This window comes from Camellia sinensis, chromosome 4, assembly GCF_055761805.1.
Source record: "Camellia sinensis isolate YWXY chromosome 4, ASM5576180v1, whole genome shotgun sequence".
Classification (NCBI taxonomy): Eukaryota; Viridiplantae; Streptophyta; class Magnoliopsida; order Ericales; family Theaceae; genus Camellia; species Camellia sinensis.
In genome coordinates, this window is record NC_138964.1 from 189,224,194 (window position 1) to 189,240,110 (window position 15,917).

The window sequence follows — 15,917 nt, forward strand, 5'->3', positions numbered from 1 at the left end:
CAGTCAAGAAAAGACAAAGGCACAAGCATTCAGAGAAGGAAAGTTGCATTAGACATTCAAGAACAAAGAGGCACATCGCCCATATGCAGAGCTTACATTGTCTAAAAAAACAAAAAGGTACAAGAGTACAAGCAACAAAAAAGGAAAAACTTCAAAAACCGAGGTGATGCTTAATCGAAGTTAAGCCGAGATGATGTTTAACCGAAGTTAAACTGAGATGATGCTTAACCGAAGTTAAGCCAAGAGTATGTTTAACCAAAAGTTAAACGGAGATGATGCTTAAACCGAAGTTAAAACGAAATGATGTTTAACACTTGTTGAAATTCTAAGAGTGCACAAAGTTAAATGTCGGCAAAAGATTCGCCGGAATCAAACGTCGTTTTGATTAGAACAGAACCACTAAGTGCACGCCAGAAGTGGTGACCAGAATTGTGAAAGGAATAAATATTTCAAGAAACAGCGATGATAGTTTGCAAAAGCCAATAGAAAGAGGGTCTAAAGGGGGTGCATTAAATACCAGAAGTTTTAATACATTGGTGAAAGCAGAACACATCAGGTCTGTGACTACGGCACGAAGCCAACTTCCCTAATATGATCCTAAGTACAACTTATGTTCACATTAGGGGGCAGGGAGAAGGTGCAGGGGGAAGGAATGATAATTAAGGAGCAAGGAATATTAACACTTGTTGAAATTTTTGAGCAAATTACAAGATGAGTTAACCGAAGGTTATGAAGTCTACCACTTGTTGAAATTTGTAGCAATTTACAAGTTTGGTATAGCCGAGATAACACTGAAAGACGTTTCCGAGATATGATCATCCGAGATGACCAACTAGCTTGTTAAGAGCTGAGAAGGTTGGCAAGTACAAAAATGAAGACCTTAAAGAACTAGGGACTGAAAGCAATAACGTCGGACTGATCTGCTTCGACGGACAACGATGGTTCAGCCTCGGCAGTCAGTTGGAGGAGCTTCTCTACCGTTACCTCGGCATCAATTTCAAGAAAGAAGCAAACTACTCGGCATCAGCGGCAGGTTATGTCTCACTCCCAGAAGACAGTTGGAAAGAACTTCTCAGCAGCCTTCTCAGCCACGAAGCTCAGCATCAACCCCCTGAAGAGTTTGATCAAAGCTTTTCTCGGCGATTGGCACCTCGGCGTTTTGAAAGCAAGGATTGAAAGCAAAACTTTTGGAAAAGACACAGAAAACAGAAACAAGAATGTAATTCGTAAATCAAAAATGGTGATGAAGCTATCAGGAAATCAAGACAAAAAGATTGTATAGGTGTGTCAAGCTAAGAACAGTGGCAGCAATCAACAGATATGTGAACAGTGTATATTCAAGAAGATAATGTAGAAACAACGGGTAAAACAACAATGGTGGTTAACAATGAAGCAGAGCTTCTTGGAAAGCAACAAGAAATAAAACAGGAGGAAAAGTGGCTTACTAGAAAGAGGGAAGCCGGAATGAGAATTGCCGAAGTCTGACGACGGATGCGAAAATGACAGAATAACGTAAGCTTCACTGGAGGAGAAGAACGAAAACAAATTGCAGAGCTTGAAAGCTTGGAACAATGATGGATTTAAGCAAAAGAGCTAGAAAGGAAAAAAAGCCAGAGGATTAAATGAAAAAAAGAGAAAAATAGTCAAGAAGACGACAAAGTTCAAGAATAAAGCCAAGTGCACAAGCACTAAGTAAGTATGTGAAGAACAAGAAAGTAATGACCCAGACATATGATGCTAGCAACAGAAAGCGGATATGACAAGGATAGTGCCAGGCATTCAAACAATTCAAAACTTGAAAACAGACGAAAATAGAAGGCAACAGATGGCAAATAAACAGATTCAAAGTAAAACAGAAGAGTTATGAAAGATTGAGCTTAATAGCAAGCAAAGAGTTTTATGAACCTACAAAGTGAAATGAACGCCGATATAAAGATCGTCGGAGTCAAATAGGTGACTGGAAATCGGGAACTTACCAGAGAGTGTGAGTGGAGCAGTTGCAAAGCTCTTGGAGTTTACGAAATTATTGGAACCAGAACCTCGGCTAGGAGGTACGATTTCAAGCAGCTTGGAAAGCATGAATCTTGATACTTGACACAAGTGGACAGTAAGGTCCAGGGAACTTTGAGGTCGGCGAGTTTGATCTCGGACAGAGGGGTACAGATGAACGAACAGTGTAGGTTCCATCACCTTAGAATGCCGAGGTGATAGAACCTAGGGGGCAGTTGTGGGGATATATTTTATGAGTACCAACACGTGGCAAGGTGACGCCGACGTGTCAGCCGAGAAACCACGTGTCCTGGTCGTGACGTCGAGGTGATCTCGGCAAGGCCGAGGTTATCTCCGAAGATATCGGAATTCGAGATAAGTGGATAAGGGACAAGAGTCCTAGAATGAAAAGGGAACTCAACCTGGATATGGACAAGAGTCCTAGATTGGGAGAAGACTTCAGTTTGGGTAAAGATGAGACTCTTAGAGAGTTTATCCTAATCCCACTGGGAGTCCCAGATTAGCAGTAATCCTGAGTCCATAGAAGTCAGGCTTCTATTGGGACTAGGTTTATGTTGGCAATAAAAGAGAGGCACCCCCATGGGTCTAAGGGATGCTTTTGATACTCAAGCTTGTGAGTTTAATACTTGATTTATTTTTTAGAGATATACTGACTTGATCGTCGGAGTGCCCCTGGGTGGTCGAAACCACCGCGAGATTCTTATATTTCTATTACAGGTTAACTAGAGGCCATCTATTCTGCCGGTGCTCTCCAGCTGGATACTAAATGAGCAGTGTAGTCGGAAAATCACCCACACAACATTTTTTCATAAAGAGACAAAAAATATATTTATTTAGATCATTTCAAACAACCAAATTATGATTTACTCATAGCCTCCTAGGTAAGAGTGTGCAAAAGTAATCCACTAATTGATTGGAATAAGCGGAAGTAATCACTTTTAAGCCAAGTTTAGGGAGTTTTAAAAAAGTCAAAAAGTCAAAAAGTTATTCAAAAAGTTAAAAAGTTATCACTATTCACCAAAAGTCAACAATTACGACTGCACAACTCCCAATACTAATTTTCTCCTACACATTAATTTATACAAATTTTTAATACATTTTTTTTTTTCATAAAAAGTCAAAAAGTTAACCCAAACATTCATATTTTCAACCTCAACTTTTTAGTCTAAAAAGACAAAAAGTGCACTTAGGGGTTGTTTGGGATGACTTAAATAAGTGCATTTTTTGTCTTTTTGCGAAAAAATGTGTAGAAAAGTAGAGAGGTGATGTGATGAAAAAAAGATAAAAAAATAAATTATTTTGCAATTGCCAAACTTGACCTTATTTAGGATACCCCAAACAACCCCTTAGCAGACATTGGAGTGACGTTAAAAAAATTATCTTTTACTATAAAAAAAAAAACAAAAAAATTAAAAAATTTAATAAATTTTTTTTGTCACGAGACATTCTAAGGTGGTGTTTGACAAGTGATTTTGGGGCTAAAATAGTCACAAAAAATAAAATAGGTTATTTTAGTCATAACAAACAAAACATCACATTCAACCTATAATCATTGCACTATTCTCTCACAAAAAAAGTCAAAAAAATCAAAAAGTCAAAAAGTCTTTTCCAAACCAAACTTTTTAGGCCAGGTTAAAATAACTAAAAAAGTTAAAAAAAATTAAAAAATCAACTCACTTCCCAAACGGAAGCTAAACATATTTATTTATTTTAATTAAACCAAAAAGATACCAAACAAAACTCGCTCCAAATCCGCTCAAATACATAAAATGACAAGCATTAAACTAATGAATTAAAAAGTGCTCTTCGGTCATTGCAACGTAGTATCCAATTTTAAAAAGTTCTTTCCATTCATGGTGTAAGGATTTCAGTACAAAATATTCATTAAAAAAATTAAATTAATTAATTATAATATTTTAATTTTATTATGTATGTAAAAAAAAATGACAAATATATTTTTGAAAATAAATTAATATTGTTTTAAAAAATTAACACGATAAATTAAAAATTATACAATTATCAAAGTAATAACTTTTTATAAATAATATACACAATTTTATTTTATTTTTTTATAAACCGAACTATTGGGATTAACAAAAATTCAACCCAATTTAAAAAGAGCCAGTGTCATTACTGTGCGTGAAGCACAGCAGTGACTGTTGTGCGGCTCGTGGAATTCATTTTGGATTATATTTTAATGATCCGAACTGTTGAAAATTTAAAAAATATCAAAAATAATATATCTGTAAAAAATCAAATTAATCAAAATCAATAACTTGTTCATCAAATAACATCTTTATATAAAAAAATAAATATATATATATAACAAACTAAATACAAATATTATTTAATGAACAGGTTATGAATATCCAATCAATTTAATTTTTTATGAATATATTATTTTCAATATTTTTAAAAATTTTAACGATTTAAATTATTAAAATAAAATTTAAAATAAGTTTCACAGGTCGGACAATAATTATTACTGTGCTTCACGCAGAACTGCATCCAAATTTAAAAGTGAGTTCATAATCCTTATCAATCCTTCCCACTAAGAATAATGTATTGTTATAACGAGAAATCCAACAAAATTGCGCATGAGCCGCATTTCCTCGTAAACCGGGTGGCAGTGGCACTATCAAATATATCATTTTTAAATTAAAGTGATTAGCATATCAACCGTGTTATACACTGTATAAAATAATATATTATTTTATTTTATACATAATATAAGTAATATGTTAGTTGACATAATATTATTTATTAAATCCAAGTATATTCGTGTTATATTTTAGGTTGTATTTGATAATTATATTTAATTACAAATGATATGCTATCGATCTTTGTGCACCTATTATTGATAGCATATCATTTGTAAAAATAGTTGTGCTTATGCTATAATTATATTCACTATTTATTAAATCCAATTATATTTGTGCTATTATTTGAACACAATTCCGCTACGTAGCTCGAAAGGCGATGGTTCGAGTGGCTCGAATTTATGAACTTCTTGTTGTTGTATACGCTCGATACACCTAAAATTTATTTCATTTCAAAAACAAAAAAAGAAAAAAGAAAAGAACATAAAAGAGAGGAGAGAGAGAGAGAAGCATTGTCTCGTGGTAACCTAGCGGAGCCGTTTGGTCGCTGCTGGTGCTGTTTGATCGAAGTGGGAGAGGAGAAAGTTTGTGTGCCGCAGAGCAATCAGAGTCTTCACAAACTTGGAACCGGTCTGTTCGTAACCTAGCGGAACCGTCTCTTTGTGCCGCTGCTACTGCTGTTTGATCGGAGTGGGAGAGAAGGAAGTTTGTGTGCCGCAGAGCAATCGGAGTCTTCATTGAATTGTGAATAAGGTATTTTCCCTTGACGTTTTATTTCCCCTTGTGTCATTCCTCTTCCATTGCTCTGTCATTGTGGCTGTCATGGCTCTCATGGCTAGTAGCTAAATTTCAACGTGGCTACCGTGGCTGCTCTTCCATTGCTCAATCATAAGATTATACTTAAAATGGTTATGAAAATAAAATTATTTTGTTGTCTATCAAGTGATCCACTCGTCCCCATTTCAGCTAGCAGGAATGTCATAACATGCTCTGGTTGCCTATGCATACTAGTTAGACAAAAGTTAAAAAGGACTTATAATAGAATATAATATTTGTAATAATAATAACAACAGTAATAATTTAACAGAAAAATAACACAAAACCAAGAATATTTGAATTTCCGAGTTAGAATTGTATCTCATTTTGTTCCTCATTTTTGCCAATTAAGTAAACTATTAGCTTGATCAAACTAATTAAGTAAACTAAACTGCCATGGCTGCTAGCTAAGGGAAATCAATGTGGCTAGTTAGAATTGTATCTCATTTTTGGTTAAGTAAACCCAAATTAAACTGTACCTCATTTTTGCCAATTAAGTAAACTATTGGCTTGATCAAACTAAGTAAGTAAACTGTCATGTTTGCTAGCTAAGTTTCAATGTGCCTGCCATGTGTAATTGTAGAAGTTAAACATTCTTCTAGAAAACTAGTGCCAAGTAATGTATTCTATGGAAGTTGTTTGGGCTTCCTGGCATGGGTTATTTGACACATGGCATTGATTGAATTTAGTAGCCAATGGAGGTTTGACTAGATCATTTTTACACAGTTGGGGTGTGCCTAGAATGTGTTGGCTAGTATTAGGAAAATTGTAATCTCAGAGTGGAGATACTGTAACAGACTAGTAATCTTGCTGCATCCAATAATCCACTACACTGGGTTTCTTATGTCATGAAATCCTAAAAGGAAGATACATGTATCTTGAATCTTTGTTAATTTATAATGCCTTAATAGTTGCTATTTCCTCGCTGTTAGCATGTTTATACTGCACATAAGATAATAATCATACTTATCCAAAAACAGAAAAGAAAAGACTATAACATCTTTTTCAAAAAAATATTCTTATATTTTTTTATGTATTAGTAATATATATTTTTTTGACATCAATTTTTTTTTTTTTGGGTAAATATGTATATGTATATCTACACTTTCCCTGAGCTGATATTAATAGTGTTATAAGATTATTCTTAAGATGAATGTGAAAAATTAGCAGATTGAGATGTAGTTGCTTATCCCTGGCATGGCTGCCATTGCTTGAGCTTTTGTTTCAAATTCAAATTCATTCTACTTGATTTGATATTGCAGCTAACAATGTCTATTGTATTTAACTTTAAATACAATGTCTATTGTATTTAACTTTGAAGCTACAATGGATATTTATTCAAACAATAATTCATTGAATGTGAGTGAAGAAGTTGAAGAACAGGATAACAATCTTTCATTTAACGAAAATAGTGAAGTTGAAGAACCTAAAACGGAGATGTATTTTACCTCAAAACAAGAAGTGTACGCATTTTATGCAAAACACTGTGGATTTGCTATAGCTTTTAGATCACAAAATCTAACAAATGATGGGAAAGTGAAGTACTTTGGAATTGAACGTACTCAGGCGCGGATCAGAACAAAAAGACCAGAAATAAATCTCTTGGAACCATCTTTGTCAGCAAAAATTGATTGTAAAGCAAGGGTAAGAGTCAGTCTACAAAACGATGGAAGATATAAGTTAATCGTAGTTGTACTTGAGCATACTCATAATTTGATTCCTACTGACTCACGGCATTTTGCAATGAATAAGAGGATTTTTTGTGATAATCCTGTTCCGTATTATGCTAATTAATCTTAATTATGATTGTGATTATGTGTTAGCTATGATTTTATGTGCCACTTATATGAATATATGTGGTTTTCAATTTCTATCTGTTCACCGTAGGAATATCTGTTCAACTTACTGTTATAAGCTGAAAATTAAAGGCCTTATCGGCCACAGAAATCGAAATTGACTATGCCTTTGTAATTAGCGTAATTTTTAGAGCATACGGTGAAATTTATTAAAAATTGATTTGGATCAAAATAATTAGATTCATAACGATTAATTAAGCTTTATTATTTAACTCTAATCAAATGTGATTAGTGAGAGACTATAAAAGGAGCTCTATTATACTTATATTCATTTATTTGAGCTCAAAGCTGAAAATTGCTCTAAGGAAAGAGAGTGAGGGTCGGCTAGAGAGAGAGAGAGAGAGGGAAACAAATGGAGATTTGAGCAAGAGGCTTGGAAATCTTGAAGATTAACTCAAAAATTGGCTAGAATTTGGGTGCTTGAAGCTCCTAGGTGAGTAAATTCATAGATTTTAGTTTGTAACTTTGTGAATTCAAAGTTGAATGGTGATCAAGAATATGGAATGAGTTGGTTTTGATGAATTGGGAGTCAATATATGCATGCATGTAGGAGATTGCCATGAATTGTATGTTTGAGCTTGAAATTTGCATGAGCTAGCATGAATAATGTTGAACATGGAGAATTGGGCACCAATCTTCACATGCATGCATGATTTTCATGGGTTCCATAATAATAGGTGTCATTTGCATGATTTGAAGTAGAAATGAAGTCAAAAATTTGCATGCATGTTTGATTATGGAGATATGGAGCTTATATGAGGGTTGAATGCATGAGCCTTGATTATACTAAAGAATTGTTGATTAATTTTGAAGATTGGGCCATGATTTTGAGTAATTGGCCTCACATTGTTTGTGTACTCATGATATGTAATGTGTTTCCCTATTTTGGTACCTTAATTCGAGCTTTGAAGCTTTTGAATATCAAGTTTGAACCTCAAGAACAATTCTGGATTTTCCAGAATTTGGCATGTCCACTCGAGCGGGGAAAGCGCCGCTCAAGCGGGAAATATGAGCTCCCAGAAGTTTTGCAGACATGGATGTTCGCTTGAGCGGGGAGATTCACGCTCAAGCGGGGAGCCATGTAGTGAGACTTTCAGCTCGAGCGGCCAAAGTCACGCTCGAGCGTAAAAATGAGGCAACCAGTATTTTTGAAGACCTAATGGGTCCGCTCGAGCGGGAAAGTACACGCTCGAGCGGGGACCTCTGTTTCAGAAATTTTGTAAAGATGTTCTGTGTTTCGTTTTCCATTCTCACTACAAGAAAATGCAGAATTGGCGACTAAAATAAGTATTTTCGTCGCTGAAAGTAGTACAAATGGCGACTAAAATCAGTTTAGTCGCCAAACTTGAGCACTTTTGCCGACTAAAGCACTTTAGTCGCCGAATATAGGGCTTTTAGCGACTAAAAGTTAGTTTAGTCGTCGAATATAGGAGTTTTAGCGACTGAAAAAATTTTAGTAGCTAAAAGGCACGGTTTTTGGTGACTAAAAGCATTTAGTAGCCAAAACTATAGGTTTTGGCGACTAAAAAATACTTTAGTCGCCGAATATAGGTGTTTTACCGACAAACAAATTTTTTGTAGCCAAAAGTAAAGGTTTTTGGCTACTAAAAAAAATTTAGTAGCTAAAAGTGGACAAATGACGACTAAAACTGAGTTTAGTCGGCAAAAGTGGAGCTTTTGGCGACTAAAAATCAGTTTAGTCGCCGAAAGTTGTTTTTTTTGGGCAGAAATTAATGTATTTAGCGACAAAATAGCATTTAGTAGCCAAAAAGCATAGAATTGGTGCCTAAAATTCATATTTAGTCGCCAAAAGTGCTCCCCTATTTTTTTTAGTAAATACTTTATTTTTTTCGTAAAATATATTAAATAAAAATAATTATTTATATATATATTGTTTTCTATTAATATCGGTCAATATATTATATAAATAATATATGTTGCATTTATATTCATGTGATGTTTTTGTGGCGTAGTGGGGAGAGTGTTGGTAAAGGTTTACAGAGGCTGGGACGTTAGTGGTTCGAAACCTGGGAGTAGCAAAAGCTGAATTTTTTTTTTTCGGAAAAATGCTTTCAGCGACTAAATTGTTTCGTCGCCAAATGTGTTGTTTTGGGCGACTAATGAGTTTAGTCGGCGATTCATGACCTATTGGCGACTAAAATAGTTGTCGCTAAATGGATAATTTGAAAAAGTGGAATTGAGTATTGGCGACCAAAAGTTTTGTCGCTGAAGACCTGACTTTTTGCCGACTAAAACGTTTTTAGTCGCCAAAACCTTGGGCGACCATTTATTCGTGACAACACTGGCGACAAAAAAAATTAGTCAGGGAAGGTATAAAAGTGACTTTTGGCGACTAAAAATGGACCTTTGGCGACTAAAAATTTAGTCGCCAAAGGTGATTTTTGTTGTAGTGTCTCTTTCACTTCTAAGTACTCTTAGGCATGCATTGAGCATTCTGAATGAATTAAAAGGATAAGAAAGAAGTCTAAGAGGAATGTATGAATTAAGAACGGATTGAATCGTTTGTGACCCATATGTGTTATGTAATGTGTAGGGTCGAGCTCAAGGATGAATCCACCGGCAGAACACTGTGAGTAATATCTTAATAAAAATATCTGAAGTATGTTATTTGTCTAATTGGTTACTTTCATATAAGTCTTGCAAGTTTGATACATTGAATTAGGGACAAATGTTTGTTGTGCTATGTGGTTGGGCCAAAGGCCGCCTGACATGAACAATAGTATGACATGAATGATAGTCTGACACGAATGATAGTCTGACGTATAAATGAATGGGCCCCAGTCCGTATGACATAAACAAATGGGTCGGAGGCCGTATGACACGAATGAATGGGCCGGAGGCCGTATGATATAAATGGATGGGCCAGAGGCTGTATGACATGAATGGATAGGCTAGAGGCCGTATGATGTGACACGAATGGGCCAGAGGCCGTATGACACAAATGAATGGGCTAAAAGTCGTTGGATACAAATGATTGGGCCAAAGGCCGTTGGACAGGAACGATTGGGCCATAGGTCGTCGGATGCGAATGAATTGGGCCCGAGGCCGTTTGATGTGTTTAGAACCGCAGTCACTTGACCTATATATATATTAAATAAAAATATGAATTGGGCCCAAGGTCGTCTGATATATGTTATTCTAAATACCGTTCGCGTATCTTCTTTATTTGATATTATTCACTGGGCTTTCGCTCACACTCATTCATGTGTTTGTAGGTGAGCCAAGGGAGGTCCAAACCCAGCCTCAGTGAAGTTTGTGTGAAACGGTCAAGGTTTTAAAGAGTCAGCCCGAACGTCTCACGCACGAGACTTGTCTTCGCTTCTTTTGTTTTTTTGATACGGTTTTGATTATATTGGTGAAAACGTTGGATCACTTTTGTATATAAACTTTGGGTTTGACCGACTTAGACTTAATGATCCTGTATGTATAGAACTTTGTGTTATTACCTATTTTGACGTGAGTTATTAACATGTACGTATATGATTTGAATGCTTTGTCATGTAAGAACAGCTCTATGGACAATTTGTAAGTTTACTTCCGTTTGGCCCCTTTACTCTGATGAGTTGCGTTTGGTTTGGTTTGAGGCCGTAGGTAATCCCTTGATTACTGGCCAGTTATGTCCTTAACCCAGAGGGGCGGGTACGGGTCATGACATTCTTACTCCGGTGAAGAGAAGACTATAAGTGAACGATGCAGCAGAGATTGGGGTGGGGAGGAATTTTCATTCCATAGTTATTAAAGCATGGGGATATGAGGCATTAACGTTTGATGAATGAGATGCAAGATATTATATTAAGAATGCTAGAAGATTGAGACTTGGGCTAGAAGACACCGAATCAGTTACACTTTATTTCTATAAAATGCAACAACAAAATTCGAACTTCTATTCGACAATTGACCTTGATGAAGATGGTTGCATGCGAAACTTGTTTTTGCAGATGCAAGGAGTAAGGTGACTTATAAAGCATTTGGGGATGTTGTCGCATTCGACACAACCTATTTGACAAACAAATATGATATGTTGTTTACTCTGTTTGTAGGAGTTAATCACTATGGACAGTCAATTTTGTTTGGTCGTGGGTTGTTATCTAATGAGAACATTGAAACATTTATTTGGTTATTCAAAGAATGGTTAAGTTGCATGTCAGATGCTTATCCAAAAGCTATAATAACTGACCAGTGTAGAGCTATGCAAAATGCTATAGAAATTGTTTTCCCACAGGCTCGATATCGTTGGTGTTTATGGCATGCAATGAAGAAAATTCCGGAGAAACTAAGAGGATATTCACAATATGAAGGCATAAAGGCATGAAGGTTGCTTTGCAATTCGTTCATTCTATTTTCCTTCTATGGTTGGCACACAAGACTGTATGTATGTACCGATATGTGTTGAATGACTTAATATATTGCACTTTGTTTGTTGTTGGGTTTTATTTTAATGCTTCAAATTATAAATAACTTTGTCTTACTATATAATGATAAGGTGTCGCATGATCAACCTTACTATTTTCCTTTTATGGTGGGCACACAAGACAGTATGTATGTACCGGTACGTGTTCAATATATGAGTACACATATTTGTAACGATGAATTTTATTGGTCAATATTTTTTTGAACAATATTTGTAATATGTACTTTGTTTTTATAGGCATGGGTTAACATAATGGAAACGCCAGACAATATTGGAAGCACATCAGGAATGGTCAACAATATAAACAGTCAAAGTTCTATAGTACCATCAAAATTTGTTGACTTGAATATAGATGTGGATCTAAATGCCCCATTTTATTTTTAGTTTTGCACTATTAATTGTTGGCCATTGTTTGGCCCTTTGTGTTTTTGGTTAATCATGGATGATTTGTAATTTGTGGTTTGCTAAACTTGTATGAATTCTGAGAGTGTTGCCTCCTTTGTAAGAATATTTGAATAGTGGTTTCCTAAATTTGTGAGTTGCTAAAGACTTGATAATGCTGCCTGTTGCCTCATTTGTATGAAGATTTGATACTGCTGCCTCCTTTAGAATGTTATTTTTCATGTCATTTGGTCCCATTTGGCATTTATTTTTGGTATATGGGTTGAACAATCTGACAAGTTGTTATTTTTGAAATCCTTTAATTTGGATTATAGACCATTGTTGTAGATTGCTGTTGAAATTTGAATGGGACTTCTTAAGTTTTAATGAGACTTCTTAAATTGTTGTTGAAATTTGACAGATCTGGAAGGTGTAGATGTTTTGACACAAGATGGTGGATCAACTTGTGTTGTTTAGGGGCACTGAACACATTTTCTTGTCCTACTATCTTTGCCATTGACTTAATTAATGTCTTTGGGAATCTTCCTAAATCATTGTTTAGGATTGCCTTAGCTGATTCAGTGCTCGAAAGAAAAACATGGGTCTGTCCTAATACATGTTATTTGAAGCAGATTCCATACCTGTTAAAAGCAAAATCAGTAGTATCTCTTCATCATGGTAAGTTTATATTTATATCTTGTGGTATATTTTGCATGAGCAATAGGCTCTTGAGGTATATTTTGTGGTACAAAATCAGTAGGCACCTAAGGTATATTTTGCATGACCAAACTCATCCACATACACAACACAAAGCAATTTACATCATTAAGTATTCATGAAAAATTTCAAAATCTAACAGCTTAGTCATTTACATCATTAAATACAAAAAGATACAAAATACGAAAGAAGTTCATGATTACATTCGTGAAATTCGTCAGAACGTTAAAGACTCTGAGATTTACATGATAAAGTACAAAAAGATACAAAATATAATGACATATATCATAATTTTGAAGTTCTTCTCTATCTTTTTAAGCCTTGTAGCATGCTGCAGAATTTCATTGTCCATCTCACAAAGCCCTGTCCTTATATCGTTTAATTCTTCTGTTCTTATAGTTTTCCGAGGTCCAACATTGGAATGGATTGTGGACCTACTGTCGTTATCATTCTCATCTGCGAATTTGAAGTAATTACAGTGTTCCTTCTCATTCTACAAGGAACAATAATTAGTTAATCAAATCACATAAATAACTTTGTACACAATCAAACATGAAATTCTATAATCGATACTTACATATTTTGACGAGCAAATAAAAAACAAACGTCCTTGGTTTCCATTTTCATTCGTGCGTACAATATACATCGCCGCAATTCTCTTACAATCACACAATCTTGGTTTTAATCTTATGTTACTATTATTAGTAGAAGAAGAAGCCATAGTTCTGTAATCTGCTATTATTAGTAGACAAAGAATCCATCAGTTATCCCATGAAGCAGCCAACAACAGCCAATTTTCAACACAGATTTCAAATCAGATTTACATATTTTAGATCAGATTTTAACACATTTACAGATTTATATAACAAATTTATAGCAGCTTTGTAATAGATTTACAAATTTCTAACAGATTTCAACATAGATTTCTAATAGATTTCAACACAGATTTATAACATATTATAACAAATTTACAAATTTCAAGCCAGATTTCAACATATATTTGAAGACAGATTTGATTGTTTATAATTTTAAGACAGATTTTATTGTTCATAATTTTACATATTTCAAGCAAATGTTCACACAAATGTATAAACTTAAAACCAAACCCATACGTATTTTACCATCAAACAGATGTATTAGTTGGATAACTATTCAAGCAGATTTCTAACAGATTTTTTCAACACAGATTTATAACTTATTACAACAGATTTACAAATTTCAAGCCAGATTGCACCACATATTTGAACACAGATTTGATTGTTTATAATTTTAAGACAGATTTTATCGTTTATAATTTTACATATTTCAAGCAAATCTGCACATAGATGTATGAACTTCAAACCAAACCCACGTGTATCTTACCATCAAACAGATGCATTAGTTGGATAACTATTGAAGCAGATTTCTTCAACACAGATTTATAATTTATTAAAACAGATTTACAAATTTCAAGCCAGATTTCACCACATATTTAAACACAGATTTGATTGTTTATAATTTTAAGACAGATTTTATTGTTTTTAATTTTACATATTTCAAGCAAATCTGAACACAGATGTATGAACTTCAAACCAAACCCATGTGTATTTTATCATCAAACAGATGTATTAGTTGGATAACTATTCAAGCACAACCAAATTAAAGCCAAAACCAATTAAAGCAAATCTGAAAGCAGGTGTGTATTTTACCATATAGATGTGTATTTCAAGCAAAACCAAACAGATGTATACAGAGGATAACAGATTAAAAGGCAAATCCCAAACCCAAAAACACATCACAAATTAAAGCCAAATCCCAAACCCTACACAATTTGCAAGCAAAATCCAACCCTAAACAGTTCCAATCGACTAATTTCTACAAAAATTGAAGCTAAACGTAAACTCTAACCTTGCGATTTCAGGTTTACTTCAGATTTGCTGTCAGGCTGTTGTTCGTCCTCCATCGTCCTTCGTCTTCCATCGTCTTTCATCCTTCGTCCACCGTCTTGTCATCGTTCGTACTCCTTCTAGAGACATATCGAAAGTTCTTGAGAGAGATATATCGAATGAGAGGGATGGGGTGAGAGAGGCAAGAGTGAATGAGAGGGATGGGGTGAAAGAGACGAGGGTAAGAGAGAGGTGAGAGTGCTGAGAGAGGTGAGTGCTCAGAGTCCTTTTTTTATTTGGAGAATATAGTGAACTGCTAAGGCGGGGAGGAAAGCAACAAGAGATAAAGATGAGAGAGAAACTTGTACTTTCGAGCCAGTTGAACCCAAGATATTCGAGCTATGGATCATTTTCTTATTTGAACATAATGATATGCTATATTTTTTTTAAAAAAAAATCCAAGTATATTATGTGAACCTAATAAAATATTGAAAAATAAATTAAATCTAATCACAACCACAAAATACAATCCAATCATCATTAATAGTTGATACTTTATGTGAGACCATCTCCAACGCTGAACCAAAATTGATATCAGATTTAAATTTTGATGAAAAATGTACTTTTCCATGCTCCAACCGTTGCATCAAATGAATATCAAAATGAGAAATCAGCAAAAAAAGTATCAAACTGAAAACAAGTTCTGTATTTTACCAAATCACTGTTACTGACCGTTGAAGGAGATACATCGGTTGCCCGGCCGGTTGCCCGGCCGGTTGACCAGCCGGTCAACCGGTTCCCTTTGAAATAACTAGGTTCAAACCGGTCAAAAAAGGTTCAAACAGGTAAAAAAAAAAAAAAAAAAAAAATTGCCCAAACCGGTCGACCGGTTGGTCAACCGGCCGGTCGACCACCCGGTCGACCACCTCCCCAATTCTGCTTTGATGCTCACCGTTGGAGCGCCTCGTATCAAATTGAAAAAAACGTCATTTTTTTCATCAGATTTGATGAAAAAAGAAGTTAAGCGTTGGAGATGCTCTGAACCTAATAAATATAATTATTCTTAATCAATTTAAAAATTTAATCGCCATATTAAAAAATAAATGATTTATTTACAGACTTTGAAATGTTTTTCTTTCAAGATTTTGTCTGACTCTCTCTCCCAAATTGCTGCGTAAGGCTACTGCTCTCTCCCAAACTTTTTGTCTAGGCTACTGTGATAGGGTTTCTTTAGGCTGCT

At 34.9% G+C, this 15,917-nt stretch overlaps 1 long non-coding RNA gene across 1 annotated transcript; it reads left to right on the forward strand.

Moving 5' to 3' along the window:
- The first annotated feature begins 5,076 nt into the window (after positions 1 to 5,076).
- LOC114256057 (uncharacterized) lies at positions 5,077 to 12,268 on the forward strand. Its single transcript, XR_014328122.1, has 4 exons — positions 5,077 to 5,363; positions 11,526 to 11,675; positions 11,787 to 11,852; positions 11,952 to 12,268. It is a non-coding gene; the product is annotated as an uncharacterized LOC114256057 (long non-coding RNA).
- The last annotated feature ends 3,649 nt before the right edge of the window (positions 12,269 to 15,917 follow it).